This window comes from Arvicanthis niloticus, chromosome 23 (assembly GCF_011762505.2).
Source record: "Arvicanthis niloticus isolate mArvNil1 chromosome 23, mArvNil1.pat.X, whole genome shotgun sequence".
Taxonomy (NCBI): domain Eukaryota; kingdom Metazoa; phylum Chordata; class Mammalia; order Rodentia; family Muridae; genus Arvicanthis; species Arvicanthis niloticus.
In genome coordinates, this window is record NC_133430.1 from 44191166 (window position 1) to 44211228 (window position 20063).

Here is a 20063-nt window from a genome sequence, read left to right on the forward strand (position 1 = left end):
ACGAAGCTTGTTACAACCAAAGCACTTCCAATTTTATTTTTAGAAATGGGTTCATGAGTTTTACATCGAATTAGGCTGACTTCCTTTCTGTCTCAGTTGGGGGGTTGTTTTAAATCACAGCCAGTGGGTAAAGAATAATTTGTTTCTAATCGACTTTTCTTTTCTCTCTCTCTCTCTCTCTCTCTCTCTCTCTCTCTCTCTCTCTCTCTCTCTCGCTTTGAAGAGACCATTGACTCTATTAATAAAACGGTTGCCATTTCGTTTTCCCTTGAGAACCTACAGCCTGAAAACTCTCTCCTTGACAGTCAGACAGAACTAATGTGATGCCATAGATTTTATATTACAATGAACCAACCTGACAGGGAGTCGTGGCTCTGAAGACTCATAATAACTTAGAGTGATTGCAGAGCTGACAGTGGGCTTCTTCTGGGTCGTGCCTGCTGCGCTTCATTAACAGCCCTTGCTGTCCTATGAGCAGCCTCTGGTGACAACTTACAGTCCAGCTTATGCCTGTACCATAAAACTGCTGCCCACAAACAGAAACATACATGATGAAATAGAGGGAGAAAATGGGACATTACAAGTGGTACATATTGGTGTGTTGAGTTTATTCTGGTGAAAGAGATAATACATGTTAAAGAATTAATTCTTTTCTGATACCGTGAGTAGATTAGTGTGCATGCCAATGGGTGGAGCCCAGGTCAGGGTCACTTTGGGGTGTTGTTCTAAGAGAGTCATTTATTTCATGGGGCTGTCTGATTAGGCTAGGCTGGCTGGAAGTCCAGGATCCTTTGGTCTCCATATCCTCAGAGCTTAAATACAAGTCAAGTCTCTCATACCTCCTTCCACCACAGCTGATGGAATCAAGGTCAGATCTCACGGGTGTTCAGCAAGCACTTTACCAGCCGAGGCCTCTCTTCAGCCCTGCAATTAATTTTCAAAAGGTAAAGTAGTAGTTAATTGTGGATTTCAAGGCCCCACCAGAAAAAAATAAGAAAGAAAACCCCCAAAATATACTTACACGGGAGGTATTTTAAAAACTATTTCTTGAAAGACAGGCTAAACACTGACTATCATATTCGCTTTAAATGCAGAGATCGGATACCAAGTAAATCTTTGGTAAACCTCTCACCATCTGGAACCAGCTCAGGAAAAACAGAAAGGAAAATTTAGAAAAAGCCACAAAGATGAGAGATGTGGACTGATGGATGACAAATGACAAGCCCCAAAGTGTAACCAGCGCGGAGGTTTTCTCTGCAAACCTCAAGCTGCCTGGATTAGCTGACTGACCCTCAGCCGGTGCTGCTCCAGCGGTTTGCTTCTCACTGAGGACTTCTTTACAAAGTATCATTGTCTTTAGGCTTGTATTTATTTCCTCCAAATAGAAATGTGGAAAGAGCAGGAACAAATCATCTGTAAGAAAGTTGCAAATATTCAACTCTTTTGTCCTAAAACACATCAGCGCGTAACTCCCAAGTGAGTATCCTCCCACCATTCCATCACGTAGCCAGGAATTTCACATCAGCTTGACATGACTGTTTCATTACATAGAACACACATTTCCCAAAGGGTTTCCTATAGGTTTCCCTGTCCTCCAATCTATGTCTGAAAGGAATCATACACCAGCTGCGGATGTTGCTCAGTGATAAAGTACTTGGTATGCTTATGTTTAAAATTTGTAAGGAGAAGCAAATTATACACCGACCAAGGCATAGGGATGCGTTGTGTCTGTGCCGCTACTGCCAATAATAGAGACACTGAGCAAACGGATGGTAAGTTTGAGGTCGGCCTGGACTGTAGGCAAAACCGTGTAACCTGAACAGCCGGAACAATAGATCTCACAAAAAAGCAAGCAAATAAAACAACTATTGTATTTGACTGGCCTATATCTTTGTCCTTTAATCTAGAACAAGGATGAGCTAACATTTTCTGTAAAGGGCCAGGTATAAATACAAATATTTACATATGCAACAGCATAATAGTAATATCAATATTCTAGGCTTCTGATGTGTTTCAGCTACCCAAGTGCATTGTAGCACCTCAGCCAAAGCCACAGACAATGTAGAAATGAACCAATGTGATTGTGCTTCAATAAATTTATAAAATTTTCAAATACCATAAAATATTATCTTTCTTCTGAGTCTTGTTTATCAGATTGAAGTAGGGTTTCATGCAGTCCAGGAATTCACTATGTAGGCAAGGATGACCTTGGTCCTTCTGCTTCTACCTTCTAAGTGCTGTGATCACTGGCATGAATCAGCAGGCCTAATTTATGTGCTTCTGGGGATCGAATCAAGAGACTCGTGCATGCCAAGCGAGTATTGTACCAGCTGAACTACATCCTCATATCTCTTTGGAGTTGTTTTTATTAATGACTGAAAAGTATACAAACCATTCGTCGCTCATAAAAACACCTGTAAAAAAACAGGTGGCAGAGCTTGGTCTTTAGTCAGCTGGTCCCATACACAGAAAATCATCCTCTCTTTTAAACTGAGGTATATGAAAATGTGTATAATTTGAAATGGACACTCATGTATCATAAGAAACAATTATAACTTTGTTTTATGAAAACAACCAACCATTTGTGTTAGTACATGGAGACAAAGGTAGTTAGCACCAAGTCTAAGTGTGTGGTTACAGTGTGCTTCCAAAAATGGGTTTTGCTCAGCCAGACCGTGGTGACAGATGCCTTTAATTCCAGTGCTTGAGGGGCAAAGGCAGGCAGATCTATGAGTTCAAGACCAGCCTGGTCTATAGAGCAAGTTCCAGGCCAGCCAAGACTACATAGAAAAAACCATGTCTTGAAAACAAAACCAACAGCAACAAAAAGAGTTTTATTCATGTGTATATGTGTGCATGTGTGTGTGAGAGAGAGAGAGTGTGTGTGTGTGTGTGTGTGTGTGTGTGTGTGTGTGTAGCGCTGGGATGGAACTGAGGCCTGGTACATGTTAGACAAGCCCTCCATTACTAAACTACAGCCTCAGCTCTTCGAAGCTGCTTTAACCGTTATCAGAATCTTTACATAGCAAATATGAGTAGTATTTGAATATCTGTCATGACAGTGACCCTGCCTGTCAGGCCAGCTAGTGAGTCTACGTGACAGAACTATGTCAATGGATGTGACGGCTCCTGTGGACCCCATTAGCCGTGCCGCCTCTTCTTATCAAATTCTCTGCCAGCTTGGTGTAGGACCTCAGCCTTGATTTTACAAGAACAGAGTAGGAAAGACAGGCGTCAGCAGGGTCCAGAATCTGTCTGGGCTGACAAAGTTGGCTCTTATTAGCAAACCTCCCGGGAGTCTTCCCATATCTTTAGGTGTCCCTTTGCTGGAGAAGAAGTCTGTCCAATTGGGGTGGTCCTGATGTCTCCTTTGCTACATTTTATTTACCCTAGCCACACCATTGTTTGGCTTCGTTAAAACAGAAAATGGAATTGCTTCTTTACACTCCAGAATGGTGATGTGTGACTCATGGGACTTCCTCCGGAAACACAAGTGGGTTGCTTCACTAGTTCCTGCCCGAAGGCTCCAGCTTTCCGATGTATTCCAGGTACCTTCAGTATGCTTACAATATTCCTAGATAGGACCTTAAGTGTGAAGTGAGGAGTAATCATTTGCACCCAGAGCCAAGCATGGCTCTACTTCTCTGAAGACAGCAGACACACCAGTCTGCTCATTTAGGACAGAGGTCTTAAATTTGGAAGATGTACAATCAAATAAATGATGGTCCTCTGTGGAGACTCAACCCCTGCCTGGGCACAGCCACTCACTGTGGTATGGGGGAATCTTTTCGTAGCAACATACTCCCATGATGGTATCGACTGCAAATTTCTAATATCCCCCAATGAATCTCTTTTTTTTTTCATTTTTTATTATTTTATTTACATCTCAGATGCCATCTCCTTTCCTCATTCCCCCCCTTAGAAAATCCCTATCCCATGCCCCCTTTTCCTTTTTGCATTTATACATTTTTTAAAAAAATGTTAATCATAGGCTTTATAAGTTTGCTATTGTTCAATCAGAGGTGTAACCCGCTACCCAACCTAGATATATCAACTATCTTTGACTGGTGGAGATACATGAACATCTGCCTCCCTGTCTCCCCCCTCTTTCTCTCTTTCATCACCTAGCTTCTCCTCTCCTTCTCCTCCTCTTCTTACTCCTTTTCTTCCTCTCAGTACTCCTCCTACCTTAGCTCCTCCTACACATCACCCTTCCTGTTAAAATGAAACTTTTCTCTCAAAATACAATTAGAGCATAATTATGCCGATTTGTACCAGTGAGGTACAAGATAGTCCTAATACCCAGTCCATCGTTTTGTTGACTAACCAGCACCTCTGTCATCTATCCTAACTAAAACATTTAGTTCTGAACCTGGCTTGAGGATGAATGTCAGCTGACGACCATCCACTCAAATCTTTTCTCTCAAGGTAAATAGCCAGGATTGGCTATGAGGCTATAAGTTTTCAACCCCGTCAGAAATCCAGAATGACTGTAACCTATTAGTAGAAATCTGTACAATTATTACCAAGATGAAGATATAAATTCTTAAATGGCACCAATTTACTTTGATTACAAATTTTAAGGTTTTCATTGGTTCGAGCTTCTTATTGATATAAAAGTGAGAGGAATATTGTTACTCTCATAGGCATTGTACCAGTATAACACATTTAGGAATACAAGGCTTAGACCCAGTCCTTCTTTAACTTTTTTTAAACTGATTTGAGATGGACAGCCTGTGAGTTAAGGGACTATAGCAAATTCATGGCTTGGAGTTTATTGTTAGGGTGTTTCCTATGTTTTATTTAGAGATAGCTGAGTGGAGTTAACAGACAACAGTCCAGATTACCTTACATGGATAGTTGGTTTTCAAAACATCAGAAATCCACAGAATTGACGTTACAAACATTTCTGTATTAATGTTCATTTTGATTAGAGACCTGTCTGCTCCTGACAGCTTCCTATATTAAATTCTAAGAAGAAATTGAGCATCTTTGGAGTTACTCCAGTTGTGGTGAGACAGCCACTAGACAAAAATTGCCTCTTCCCATCTACAGACAAATTACTGTCCAGAAAAGGACACACTTGCAGAATAGTCGACTGATTATATCTGCCTAGACAGAGTAATCAGTCCTTAATAATTCTGCATCACTAAGGTCTGTCAGATGATCCTGGGCCAGAAGGCGGAAGAACAGATGCTCCAACGTTTTGAAGTAGAGGGAGTGTCCAGGTGTTCAGAGGTCTCTATAAATTGGCTAGGTTTTAGAAGCTATGCTTTGTGCTCTCCCAATGAATCTCACATGTAGGTTTTAAATAATGATTCCTCTGTCAGTTCAAGCTGGAGAAGCCTGTGTCAGCACTGAGGAACCGAACACATTTAGGGATGACATTATTTCTGCGGTTCTCAAAACCTTGTTATTTTCGTACTTCTCAAATCAAATGCTGTGCTAATTTCCACAATGCCCCCTTTATTAGTTTAATAAATTAACCTGTAGTAGCGATATCATTAATAAATGAACAGATTTCATCTGTAAGTGTATCCATCATATTGTTTATGTTGTTCTTTATAACAATCTCTCCCCTCTCTGAACTCTTTTACTCCATTTAAGACATTAAACAATTCACTTTTCAAATTTATGAAAAAGGGTGACTGGAATCCTGGGAATTTATTCTTTTGAAGTTTTTTTTTTTTTTTGAATGCAGTTTGAAGAAAGCAAGAATTTTCTTTTCATTTGCAAGAGGGCAAAGCTGTTAGTAGTTCAGTCCTTTCCCCTCACTGGCCTTCATGTTTAGCTCATGTTTCCATGCCCAAAGCATCATAAATAACCAATGAAGTAAAAGACTGTCTAAACACTAGGAGTCAATTTCCATAAATGCTCATGTTAAAAATGCATGACTGGTATGCACTTTTAATTTTAGCCACAGCGTAATTTCTGTCTGTGGCCAGTTTTCTTAGTGTGTCTTGTCTTTGCCCTTTAAAGCCCACTAAAGATGAAAGGGCAGGCATCTGTGGAACGGTACAGGTGGCGTCAGCTGCTACATTGTAGATGTGTTTCTGGCTCACCAGCCATCAACCCCTGTGCCCTCGGGAATGAGTAAAAGAATCTCAAACAGGGATGGTGGAGAGGAGTGAGCAGTAGGTGTGAACACATCACTGCCCTCTGACCTGTAAAATGATAGGAAGCAACCCCCACCCCCACCCCACCTCTGCTGCAGCTGCCACCTGTGATGCGGTTTCCACAAAGGGTGAAACAGTGGTAGGGACCTCCATGACTCTCCAGAGCCAGAGAATAGATATGTGGTGCTCACGCAGTGACTTGGGCTTAATCAACTGGACAAGAACCTCTGCTTAGTAGAGAAAAAGACTTAGACCAGCCACTGACTGTCGTTACTGCTAATGTCTAGGAACACTGAGAATAGAGAATTTCTGTTATTTCTCATAATGTATTAGTAAGTTCTGTGTATGTTGTTAGTTATTAGTAAGTTATTAGTAACATAACTTACTATATTATATATTATATTACATATTAATATATATTACATATTATGTATATTATATTATAATATAATACTATATTATATTATAATAGTATAGTAAGTTGTAAGTTATTAGTAAGCTAGAATGTTGGTTTTATGAATATAGTTCTTGTCGTGTGTACCCCAAATTTTTTAAGGCTCCAGGGCCTTTGCTTTCCTGTACAGAACTTCCAACAGAAAATTTTGCCTGGTCGGCTTAATTATTGACATCGTGTCTTTTAAACAAAAAACAATATTCTTGCCAGTGTTTGTATTTTAAGAACTATTACTGGAGAAATGATCAGTGGAGCCGGGCTACACTCTTCATTAGAAAAGGCGTTTATGAGGGAAGAGTAGAAAATGTCAAAAACAAACTCACCTAGTTTTTACTCTCAGCTTCAAGTTCCAGGCAACCTTCGAGACGTTTGGAAACACAACACCGCCACCTTCTGGTAGAGTCATGCCATCGTTCTCTCTGCCAGTTGATGGGACTCTCTTCCATCCGTAATTTGTGTTTCTGTTAGGACAGATCTAATTTGATTTGTAGCTTTGAAAACTTTAAGTAAAGTCTAGACAATGTCTCAGACAATTTGGATTAAGATCACAGAGTCTGAAAACAGAGGGCTCTTAACCGGTTCTGTTGTTGGAGACGGATGTGATTTTGGTATCAGTGATCTTACCTGAGGCATTCTGAGCTGCTGTTTTTCAAATCTATTACTTACCTGCCACACAAGACTCTGTTTCTTGGATCCCAGGCAGGCCTGGGACTCACTGTGTAGCTGAGGATGACTTTGAACTTCTGAATCTTCTGCTCCCTCCTCCAAGCCTGGGATTACAGGTGTACACCACCCAGGTTTTTTGTTTTGTTTGGGGTTTTTGTTGTTGTTGTTCGAAACACATTGAGCCTGATTGAGCCCGAGCTATGTGTGTACTAGGCAGGCACGCTACCAACTGAGAGGCATCTCCAGTCCACATTACTAGAGCATTCAAATATATTTTAACACGATCTATGTTCTAGGAGGTGGTGGGGATTCCTGCCACGAAGATTGCTGAGGTGTCAGCAGGGTTTGTCCCCGGCTGCTCCTCACTGACTACAGTTAGCCTGCTACGTCCTGGCCGAGTGAGTCAGAGGGGAGATTGGCTAACGAAGCTTTCCTTTTCTGTCCAGTAGAGGGAAAGAAGGCCATGCAGAGCAAGGTGGCCCCAGCCCTGCTGTTATAAAAGACCAGGAGCCCAAAAAGATGGTGAACTGTAGTGAGAGTTTTGGCTTTTTGTAAAAACAAAAAACAAAAAAAAAAAAAACCAAACAAACAAAAAACAAAACAAAAAAAAAAACCAAAACAAACCAAAAAAACAACCTAGTTCTTTTATGTGAATACATTTTTGTTTTAATTCTCAAGTGTGGGATATGGGGTTGCTTCAGGTTGTCTATAGCCATTAACTGTGATTGTCTCTAGGTGCTCTGGGTGTGTGTGTGACTTTTTGTCAGCTGCATAGTTCAATCTTGGGGACTCTGGAGAGGCTATAAACAGGAGATTCCCAAGAGGGCCTGTGTCAGATGATGCTCTTCCTGTTGCTTCCCTCACTGCTGCTGGTGGGTTTGCTATACCTGGTTTTCTGGACTACTGGATATTCTGATGACAAATATTGGACTTGTTCCAAGGAACCTAAGACCCAAATCGGCAGGAAATAGCCCATAGAGGTCTACACCACACCCCCTTTCCCCTCTAACCTTCTTTCTCTCCACCTAATGTTGGGGGTTGAAAGAAATAAGGGTTGGAAGGGAGGAGGAGATATAAGAACTCTATAAAATAGCAAGACAAATATGCCAACAGTGAATCGTCTGTTTGAGAAAAGGCTCAAGAATCGTGGCACCAGACAAGATATCCAGCCAAAATGCGACATCACTGGCTACTTCAAACAGCTCTGTTACATCTGGTTGTAGCTGTAAAGGGCTGTCCTCACCTATAGACTGAAGTGCCTCCTGCAATAAACCACTTCAATAAGTTTAGGGCATCAAAGCTCATCCACAAGCAAAGGCCAGAGACAGGGCAAGAGGAGAAGAGGCTGTTGGCCTGGGTGAAGAAGGAAGCTGCTCTGGAAGGGGCTCGCCCACTAAGACTTCTAAGCCTTCAAGCAGGGGCCAATATTGTCTCAACCTTAGTGGGAAACAGCTAGTGATCACATGATGGGGGTCCTCTACTAAGTCAGGAGGACGAACAGGCTGGAGGCAGCTGGTCCACTGGAGGAAATGTGTCTCCATTGTCTTCACACAGGTTAACACAGAAGACAATGATGTTCTGGCTAAGCTGCTAGAAGCTTCAAGGAGCAACTACTACAGATACTATGGAAACTGCAGACACCTGTGAGACAATGTCTTGGGTTCAAAATCTGGCTGCCATTGCAGGGCTGGAAAAGGCAGAGGCCACCAAACTGAGTTAACTGTGCACTGAATCAGTTTCCTTTACATAAATAAAATCTGTTCTTAGGTATGAAAAAAGAGAAACAAAGAATATTCTTTCTTAAGGATTGGGTGTGATGGAAAAACAAAGGAGAGTATAGTTGGGTGGAAAATCACAGGTAAGTTGTACAGCCATGGAGAACATGGACAAGAGAGTTGGTCCTAAAGCTACCTAAGCAATAAACAAGTGAGTGGGAATTTTGCTCGTGTGTAATTCCTTTCCATTGAAGTTAAGCGTTTCCAAGTGACCGGTTGCCTGGAAATGCACCTGGAGCCACCATTTTCAACTCAGCAAGTTCTTCCATAGAGATCTAGGCATACAGTCAGTCTTAAGAAGAAATAGTTACTGGAGGGCTGGCAGGGTGGTTCATCAGGTAAAGGCACTTGCTGTCAAGCCAGATGACATGAACTCAATCCTCAAGACAGACGTGGTAGAAATTAAGAACAGACTTCTACAAGCTGTTCTCTGATTATGGTATGTGCTTATTTGCACACACACACACACACACACACACACACACACACACACACTAAATATAGTTAACAAGAAATAGCAATGAAAATGAATGAAAAATACATGCTTTTATATCTCATTTCGGAAACACCCGGCTAGGACTAGACTGGAAGTAAATTTCCGTTTGCTAACCCACCACACTTGATCTCAAACTCCACGACAGGAAGGGGAAGTGCTCACAGAGCAGCACTACTTGTTTTGTTTTGGTTGTTTTGTTTTGTTTTGTTTTCTCTCCTCAATCCGTCTACGGAGATGTGGGAGACAGTGGAATAAGCAAACAAGATGATTATATTTTCCAAGTCAAGCTGTGGCCTCTAAGGATTGCCTATTTCTAAAAGTATGTGTCTTCGTCATTGTGAGGTTATTTTATAATTCTGTAGCTATTAACATTAGCATGTAGAAAACTGATAGCAGTGTGAACAAGTTTATGGACATAAACCCAGGGCCACCCAGGTGTCCTTGCCTCTTTGGCTACAAGAAAAGCACACTTTGTTTCTGTTTGCCCATTCATTATAGAATTCCTTGTCTAGAGATGTTCCTGCTGTCTGGCTTCTGCTGTACCCATTGCAATGGAGCCTTAGTTTCAAAACCACCAAAGCGATTGTAATCTCTTTAATGGGATTTCACATTTAGTGGCTAGGATTAGCTCTGACTATGTAAAATTACATTTTAGAATCCACTCTGTGTGTGTGTGTGTGTGTGTGTGTGTGTGTGTGTGTGTGTGTGTTTGTGTGTGTGTGTGTGTGTGTGAGAGAGAGAGAGAGAGAGAGAGAGAAAGAGAGAGAGACAGAGACACACACAGAGAGACAGAGAGAGAGACAGAGAGAGAGAGGATGGGTGCCATGCCTGCCTGTGGTGGTCAGAGAAGATCAGAGACCAGCTTGCTCTCCTGCTGTGTGGGACATGAGACTGAACTCATGTCACCAGGCTTGAGGTCCATCTCCTTTCCCATTGAGTCATCTCTTAAGCCCCAGGTGGAATCTTATTTGAAGGTCTTGTTTTATTCCTTCCCTCACTTGAGAGATGAACGGAAGTTTAACATATACTTGTAAATCATTACTATAATTTTTTTTTCCTCTCAAAGACCCTTTAGTGATGTTAGAAAGAAGCCAAGAAAGGCCTCTAGGTGTCTTGTTCTATTTGACATTCTAGAAGGAAGTTACACAGGAAGCAAGCCAAAGTTTAGAACTCTGGCCCTCTCTGAAGTAGAGAAAGCAAATGAGACAGAGGACCGTATGTCTCCTGGTGTGATTTCTTCTTGCTGCCTCCATGCTTACCTCCTGGTCCAGCTTCTTCTCCAGTTAAAGGACTCTTCTGCTGGAAGGCCCTTCAGAGTTAACATGTCACCTTGAACTGTCCCTGAGTTTGCAGTGTTGTGTGAACATCAGTAGACATTTACCTTCAGAGTGGGCCGGCTCTGCTTCACATTCCAGCTTTCCCCTGACTAGGTGTGGGCTCTTATGATGTTGTTGGAGGTTTCTCTCTACTTATCCACAAAGAAGAGGTGCCATGAAGATTACATGGATTAACGCATATCACACGAGGAAAGTAACAATTGCTTCTCCAATCCCAAACAATCTCAAAGCCCTGAGTCTTCTATGTTCCTGCTGAGCTGTGGCTCTGTATTAAGCCTTTGGTAGTGGTACATGAAAGTCATAGTCAAGAGAGACACGTGGTCCTGCTTAGGGCTCTAAAGCTTGAGAGGACAGGTGGACTGGAGCGGGTGGTTTCCTCAGTGAGTATACCAGAGCATGCATGACTTGACTTGGGGGAAATCTCAAAGGATTCTCAAGGCGGCAGTCTGTATTTAACCCAATGCTGCTGAGTGAAAATAAGCCCTGGGAAGAATGGAGGTGAACTGAGTTGGGCTACATCTTCTTAGTTACCCTCAAAGTGTGCTCTGTGGGGAGGCCCAGATTGCCCAGTAAGAGATGTCTTTGATCCTCTGATGGGTTCTGTGTCCCATGGACTGTTCTTACTCCTCTACTCTCCTAATAAGCACTTCAGCCACCAGCAGATGCTGTGAAAGAAGTAGGGCACAGGCCTCTTAATGTCACAGAATCCCAACCACCCTTCTCAGTGCCTCATAGAGACTGCAATATAAACCATGTCCATTCACCCCTTTCTTGTAGGTAAGAGTGTCTATACGCCTGGAAGAACCAACTCTGAAATTTACATTTTAGGCACAGGAAAATTAATTGTAACTACAGTGAACCAATAGATTAAAAGGCATTGTATGTATGATGTATTACACCTGTGGTCCCAGCGCATGACATAAGGCTGCAGCAGGAGGATTGTCATGAGTTTGAGGCCAACCTGGGCTATACAGTGAAGTCCTGTTTCAAAAAACCAAAACCCAAATAAAAAGCAAATCAAAACAAGGAAGGAAAAAAAAATCCTCAGAAGTTATGACTAGGTTTTGATGACTGTGAATATTTTTACTGATTTTTGTTGTGTTGTTGATATTTTGACTTCAAATATCCAGCAGAGGGCATGAAAGGAATTGATTCAGTTGGGCGTACTAAGGATTGCAAGTGGGACGTGCAAAGAAAATACAAAAGGGAATGTGCAAATTCTGCATTACAGTCCTCAGACAGGGAAACACTTGCAGCATATTGCAATTTTTGCTGTTTCTTTTATTTCTAGCCTTTGTTTAAAACACTCAGCTCATTTCTCCTCAAGTCTATGTATAAAACACACATGGCAGCATGAAGTAAAATCAATGATTTATACTCAGATTGATTGGTCACTTTTCTGTTGCTGTGATAAAACGCCATAAACAAGGCAACTCATAAAGTGTTTATTTGGATTTATGGATCCAGAGGGATAAGAGCCCATTACATCAGGGAAGTGTGGCAGCCAGCCGAAGACATGGAGCAGAAACTGAAGACTCACATCTTAAGTTTCAAGCCCAAGCAGGAAAAAGAGAGAACACATGGAAATGGCTCCTCTTTAAATTCTTCAAGGGCCGCCTGTAGTAATATACTTTTCCCAAAAAGGCAACACCTTCTAAGCCAATAATACCACCAACTGGGGGTTGTATTTGTTAGGATTTTATTTCTGTGAAAAGACACTATGACCATGGCGGCTCTTTTTGTTTCCCTCTCCCTCTCCCTCTCCCCCTCCCCCTCCCCTCCCCCTGCCCATGGCCCTCCCTCCCCCTCTCCCTCTCCCCCTCCCTCCCCCTCCCCCTTCCTCTCTCCCTCTCCCCTTCCCTCCCCCTCCCTCTCCCTCTCTCCCTCTCCCCTCTCCCCCTCCCCCTCCCCCTCCCTCCCCCTCGCCCTCCGTCCCCCTACCCCTGCCCCTGCCCCTCCCTCTCCCTCTCCTTCTCTCTCCCCCCCCTCCCCCCATCCCCCTCCATCCCCCTCCCCATCCCCCTCCATCCCCCTCCCCCTGCCCCTCTCCCTCTCCTTTCTCCCTCTCCCTCTCCCTCTCCCTCTCCCTCTCCCTCTCCCTCTCCCTCTCCCTCTCCCTCTCCCTCTCCCTCTCCCTCTCCCTCTCCCTCTCCCTCTCCCTCTCCCTCTCCCTCTCGTCTCCTCCTCTTTCTCCTCCTCTTCCTCCTCTTCTTCTTCTTTATTTATTTATTTTATGTATACAAGTACACTGTAGCTATCTTCAGACACACTAGGTGAGGGCATCAAATCCCATTACAGATGGTTGTGAGCCACCATATGGTTGCTGGAAATTGACCTCAGGACCTCTGAAAGAAAAGTCAGTTTTCTTTACTGCTGAGCCATTTCTCCAGCCCCACTATGGCAACTCTTATAAAGGAAATAATTTAATAGGTGCTGACTTATGGTTCAGAAGTTTAGTCCTTATCATAGCATGGCAGCATGCAGTCAGACATGGTACTGGAGAAGGAGCTGAGAGTTCTACATCTAGGTCTGCAGGCAGAAAGCAAAGAGTGAGACACTGGGCTTGGCTTAAACATCAGAGACAACAAAGCCCACCCCCACATTGTCAAACTTCCTCCAACAAGGCCACACCTTCTCCAGCAAGGCCATATCTCCTAGTAGTGTCACTCCCTATGAGCCTATGGGGGCCATTTTCATTCAAACCACTTTAGTGATAACGTTTTCAAATGTTTGAGACTATGGGCACATGTCTTTCAAACCACCACAAGGACAAACCTGAAGAAAACATCAGATATAAGCACATAACATTGTACCCACAATGAAACTAAAGCTTCCTTCTGAGGGAAACCTTCTTCAGACTGCTGAAGCTCCCTCAGCAGAACATCACCACCCACTGGGCTTCCAATCACAGGCTTAGGGGATAGGGTGAGAACATTTCAACATCAGCCTAGAGGCTAAGCATGACTGAGGACTGGTTTAGCAGTTAAAAATAAATAAGAATTGGCGAGATGTGTGTATGTATTTCCATGTGTGCATGTATATTTTCTATTCATACATCTATATAGATGTGCATGTATATATTTATGTACATGTCTATTTCCCTCTTTTTTTTTTGTCTTGAGACACACATACATCAGCACAACGTTTAACAAATGTCTACTGTAGCATGTAGTTTTTGCTGTCCTACTTTAAGCTCCGGGTGGACCACGCTGCCAGCCCCACCCAGGTTCCCTTGGATCTCTGGATGAAACACATTCACATTAATATAATTTTCAACCTGCTTTATGGCTTAATTGCTGGGTGCTTCTAATTTTCCATCCCAGGAAATGGCCTATGGCCTGTCCTCTTGAGATCTCACATGGCTGGTCACCTTTTCTCCTTCTGAAGCATGGCAAAAATTCTCCTCCTTTCCCTACTTCTGCTAGCTTGCCTGTGGAGACCCAGAAGTCTTGCTTATTCCACCCAGCTCATTGGCTGCTAGCATCTTTATTGATGGATCAAGAACCAATTGGAGAACAGGACCTTGGCATCAGAACCACTCCCTACGGTCTACAAAGTGCTACTTTCTATATTAAGCACTTGAAACACAATTTTTATCTTATAAATCACCCTACAAAGATTGCTATAAAGGTGACTAAGCACCTGGGAACGTTTCTTTATGGGCCTCTTACATTTCATGTGTTTTTAGGAGCAAAGTATCAGTTGAATTTGGTTCTGGCCTATGTCTTCCAAGTATGTTCATATAGCAGTTTGGCTTGGAAAAATGGGGAGCATGTTTGCTTGTGGAGTAAAGGCATCATGCATACTGTCCATCACAGTAAGATTAAGGCCCTTGAATAGAGAGTTTCTCTTCCAAAACATAAATGGCTACCCCATTCAACCTGGGAGCACGAGGAACCTATGTCACTACACCACACTCCTGTTGCTTGCTACATGACCATGATAACAAAGCCTTTGGTCTCTTGGCCAGGATCTTATGCCTCTTATCAGCATCGTTGTGACAATACACCTGCTTAGATGTTAAGAAGGAAAAGTGTCAGGTCCATTCTTGAAAATATATAAATAACTGTGTAGATAACTATGTAAAATAACTTTCAATACAGATCTAGATTTCCCGGACTCACTCCAAGTGCAATGACCAATGAAGAGGTTAAGCAACTGGCTTGGAGTCAAGCTGTGTCTGGACCATTGAGTCACCCTTTCATCCCTCTGCTCATTGCATCAAATAGTGACACTTGGGTAAACATTAAAAAAACTCAAGGAGAAAACAATTTTTATCAGGATAATTAGACATTTGGCCACACTAAGAGAATGTTTTCTATTGGAACATTAGGACTTTAGCAAAAATTATTCCCAGGCTAATTTATTGATTTATGTTTCTCCTGAAAAGAATATTGGGCTTTTCTTCCTTGGTGACATTTTTATAGAAAATGCAAGTTCATTGGTTGCACTGAAGACTTGTGATAGAAGGTAAAATAAGAATGACATCACCAACCAACAGCCCTTGGGAAGGCTATGTGTGCCAAGCTATGTGTGTCGCATTTCCTGTGCTGAGCTGGTGCGTTACTCAGAAATCCTTCTTCGTGTTGGTGTCTAAGGTGATGGAGTCACAGATGGACAGTGTGAGGGAGACTAGCTCATGTTTAAAGTAGACAGAGTCAAGGTTGTAAAATGATAAGGTAAATGTGAGAAACTAATTCCTCTCAGATGCCTCTTCCTGATAATGTAGCTGTTGGGTGTATTTGGTCAGTGGAAGAAGTTAAAAGTGAGGGACTGTAAGCAGCTGAATAGCATTAAGCAACCACTGAGAGTTACAGACCAAGACTGCAGGGGTTAAAATAGCTTCTTGGAAATGGAGAACACTTGATTTAAAGTCCTGTCAGGGGTTTTGCTTTGTTTTGGATAGTGCTCTTAAGTCTCAGTCAATAAAATACACACACATGCTTCTTTTGTAAAGCATGTGTGTGCCACTAAACATCTTCAGACAAACAGAATCCTTCTGCAGGACACTTTAGTCCACTGGAATTAGTTCAAGAAGCAGCTATCCAGTCCAGTCTGAGAGGACCAGGTGGTTGCAAAAGGTGACTCTTCTCTTAAATAATTCCCAATCTGGTAAGGGAATCGAACATATAAATGGATAATGCTAGTAGAGTGTGGTGTGGGAAGGACATTTATGAGCTGCAGAAGCCCCAGAGAGCATTGTTGCTGTGATCTCATGGTAGACAGAATACCATACCTTGTTTTCTTTATGTCCTGAGACAATGGTAGTTCCTTGTTTGATTTATTCTTTCCATATGATCAAATGACTCAGTATTCCATCTTTAAAATAGAGATGGTCTTTTTCTTCATTTTATTCCATGGAGGAAACAATGTAAGTACCACAGGAAGTTTTTGCCTCTTTGAGATATTTTTTATATCAGTATCACAAATCAAATAATCTATGCAGATAATGTCATAGCTGCTGTTCAATGGATTTTTTTAAAGAAGGAAGTTGGGTTATTGATTCTGTCACAAGTATACTGGGGACTGGCTTACTTTCTGATATGAGGTTTGGTGTGAGCCTAATGGATGAGCCACTGGAGACTTGGTGACCATGAAGGTTGTGAAACATCTTTAAACCCTAATGGCTTGTTCTGTGTGTACCTGTGATCTCCAGGACCAATGCAGATGTGGGTTCCACGGAAGCACAGAAGCTGCTGGTTCTTCTCGGCATCATAATCTCTGTGAGCTCATCTTCTAAGTCTCTGTGATAGTGCTGAGCAGTTCCCTAAGAGACCAGAATGACTAGTCCCTTGCTTTACAAGAGGGGATTTTCCAAGCAAGATGCCCACATACCTACACTTCATTTCTTTGAACTTCTCCAACGTTTTCTTAGGGCTCTCAAATATAGCAAGAACCTTACTCCTTTGTCCTCTACCCAGTTCCTAAGAAGTGACCATCCCGGTAGTGTTTTGTCAACTTGACACAAGTCAGCGTTATCTGGGAAGAAGAACCTCAGTTGAGAAAAATGGCCTTTGGGCGACCCTATAGGGGATTATCTTGGTAGAGGATTAATGTGGTAGGATCTATTCTACTGTGGGCAGTGCCATTCCTGGCAGGTCTTCCTGGGTGACAAAAGAAAGCAGGCTGAGCAAGCCATTGTCACAAGCCAGTAAGCAGCACCCGCCACAGCCTCTTGTTCAGTTTCTGTTTCCAGGCATCTGCCTTGAGTTCCTGTCCTGATCCCTCTCAATGATGGACTGTGGTCCAGATAAGCCAAATAGACCCCTTTCTCCCGAACCTGCTCTTGTCATGGTGTTTTATCGCACACAGCAATAGAAAGCAAGCTAAGGTAGTGACTTTGTCTATGTAAGAGATTGAAGACCACCTTATTTTCTGAGAGACCAAATGGAAAGTTTGGGGTGAGAGGATTTTAGCAGGAAAGATGATCTAAGGAGAAGGGCTCAGAAATCACCCTAGTTTATCTGCGTGCAAGGCAGTTAACTGAGTGTCGAGGGACAAGAGAAAAGGGCAGGAAACAAAGACCAGAGATGGAGGCAGGGATGACACCAGGATAGGGTTAAAGGAAGGGAGTGTGCTGAGGATGTATGTGTTTAAGATGGCCATGGTGGTAATGCGGTAATTACAGTACACCCAAGGGGCTCACTGGAGCATCATAGGCAGCTCCAGCTCTGTGCTTGAGGCAACAATGAAAGTGAAGAGAATGAGAATGGACTTGAAAGGAAACTAACCCTTCCAGGGCTGGAGGGATGGCTCAGTGATTAAGGATACTGGTTATTCTTCCAAAGGACCTGGGTTCAATTCCCAGCAACCACATGGCAGCTCACAACTGTCTGTAACTCTTGTTCCAGGAGATCTGACACCCTCATATATATATATATATATATATATATATATATATATATATATATATATATAATATATATTCAAAACACCAATATATATTTAAAAATCAAAATAAATTATTTTTGAAATGTCATTCTGAATTGATTCAAAAGGTGGGAGGGGGAAGAGAGAAAAAGATAACTAGGTTTCTGATTTGGATGTCTAAATAATAACTAATGAAACAACAGACAGACAACGAAAGAGAACATAGGGGGACAAGAAGCTACAGGCTTATGAGATCAGCCCAAGCCTATTATAACATGGAATGTCTGCATGAAGATAAGCAGAGCAGCTGGAGAGGATGCAGACCCGAAGCTGAGAACGGAGCAGTGCAGGTGCAGAACCATCAGCAGGGGAAAACAGGAGAACCCACCACTGAGGCTGTCATCAGCTAGGATGCCTTCCCAGACTCAATGGTTACAGGAGCCTTAAAATACTGTGTTTATACAGAATACTAAACCTTCTCCTGGCAGGCGCTTGCTGAGTCCCTGTTGTTTATGTTGATTAACATTGAGAACACATGACAATGATAGAGGCCAGAGCATGGGATTCCACAAAATAAAGACTGCAGTTGGAAACCATGGGGAAGGGGAGTGTACAATACAGCACACACCCTGTGTGATGGGTAGTGCCATCTCTGGGTGAGTGATCCTTGATAGTATAAGAAAGCAGGCTGAGCAATCCGGGGAGAGCAAGCCAGTAAGTAGCACTCCTTCATGGCCTCTGTATCACCTCCTGCCTCCAGGTTCCTGGCCTCTTTGAGTTTCTGCACACAGTTATTTCCAGGTTTTTATAGAAGCATCAAGGGAGTTGAACTCAGGTCTCATGATTGTGCAGCAAACTCTTACCCACTGAGCCATCTCCCCAGGCCCCTAATTGGTTTATGTTTGTCTGTAAATTTCCCACCACCAGCTATGGAAGAGACTGTTTTTTTCCCTATACATGTGTTCTTATCAAAGATCAGTTGACCCTATACATGATGAGTTTATCCTAGACTCTATTCTGCTTAATTTAGGTATAGGTCTCTATGCCAGCACCATATTACTTATATTGCTTCAGTGTTTATGAGAAATTTTGGAAATTTTTAACTCCAGGAAGTAAAAGATTTCCAACTTTGATTGTGTGACTAGTCTGTATCCTTTGAAAGTACATAGAAACAGTTGTATTATTCGCCAGAGGGTTTTTAAAAAATTTCTCAATTAATTATCAACACAGGAGGGCCCAGCTTATTGTGGGTGGTGCCATCCCTGAGAAGGTGCTTCTGGGAGATTTAAGAAAGCAAACGGAGTGAGCCATGAGGATTAAGTGTTCCTCTATGGCCTCTGCATCAGTTCCTGATCCAAGGTTCCTGCCCTGTTTGAGTTCCTGTCCTGATTCCTCTCCATGATGGGAAGTGTAAGATGAAATAAATCATTTCTGGAGGAGAAGCTGCAGGGCATGCTGGGAGCAGGAATGGAGATGGCCCAGCAAATCAAGACACTGCTACCAAGCCTGAAGACACGACTTCGATGCCCAGGAGTCACTTCTCACTTTACTCAGAATGGCTATCATTTAGAAGATAACTGACAATCAGTGCTGGCATCTCTCCACCTGGCTGCTGAGGAAACTACCACCACAGTTCACCTCATCTGTTCATTTGAGCGTCAAAATTTCAAACCTGCAGTATATCATGGGGTTAATTTGAATCAAACTATAAAGGAATTTACAATATTCCTAAAGCAAGATGTCCCTGCGAGGGACAGGTTGCCGCCGACACTCAGAAATGACAAATATGATACACTGAAGATTCTTCACCAAGCTCACGAGGCAAAGACAAAGAGCTGTGTTGGGTTTGGAGGACGGCGGCACACTCCTGCTAAAGGAAGACACCGCTGAGGCCTCAGGAACACCAGTGAAACTGAAATCGCATTCTTCTGTGAAGAAGATTATAGGAGAAACAGAGCTACCCTCATACCTCTGCATACCTTTATTCCACAAATGATTTTTTAAAAATTTGTCAAATAAATCTTTAAAAAACAAAACAAATGTTTCCTCCCCAAGTTGGTTTTGGTGATGCTGTTTATCACAGCAATAGAAATCCTAACTTTGATTTCCAAGATTTCTCTGGGTCCTTCTAGGAAATGGTACCCCATACTTATTGCTGAATAAATACTGTGCAGTATGAGGCTAACACGGTATCAGGTCAGCAGAGGATCTGTTCATACTCTAGCATGCACCATTTTAAGCATGAAGTGTCAGAAGCAAACCTTCCTTTGGGCAAAATCCTTAGGAAAAGTCTTGCTTGGATATCAAGGAATTTGAATGTTTCTGTTTAGATAAACAAAGAAATGCCCT

General features: G+C 42.5%; 1 protein-coding gene and 1 pseudogene across 1 annotated transcript in view; both read left to right on the top strand.

Annotated features, from left to right (window-relative positions):
- The window catches only part of L3hypdh (trans-L-3-hydroxyproline dehydratase), a 642804-nt gene that overhangs the window by 320921 nt on the left and 301820 nt on the right, over positions 1 to 20063 (top strand). The gene's annotated exons all lie outside the window — the stretch shown is intronic.
- On the top strand, positions 1718 to 19718 carry LOC143436590 (UPF0538 protein C2orf76 homolog pseudogene; annotated as a pseudogene).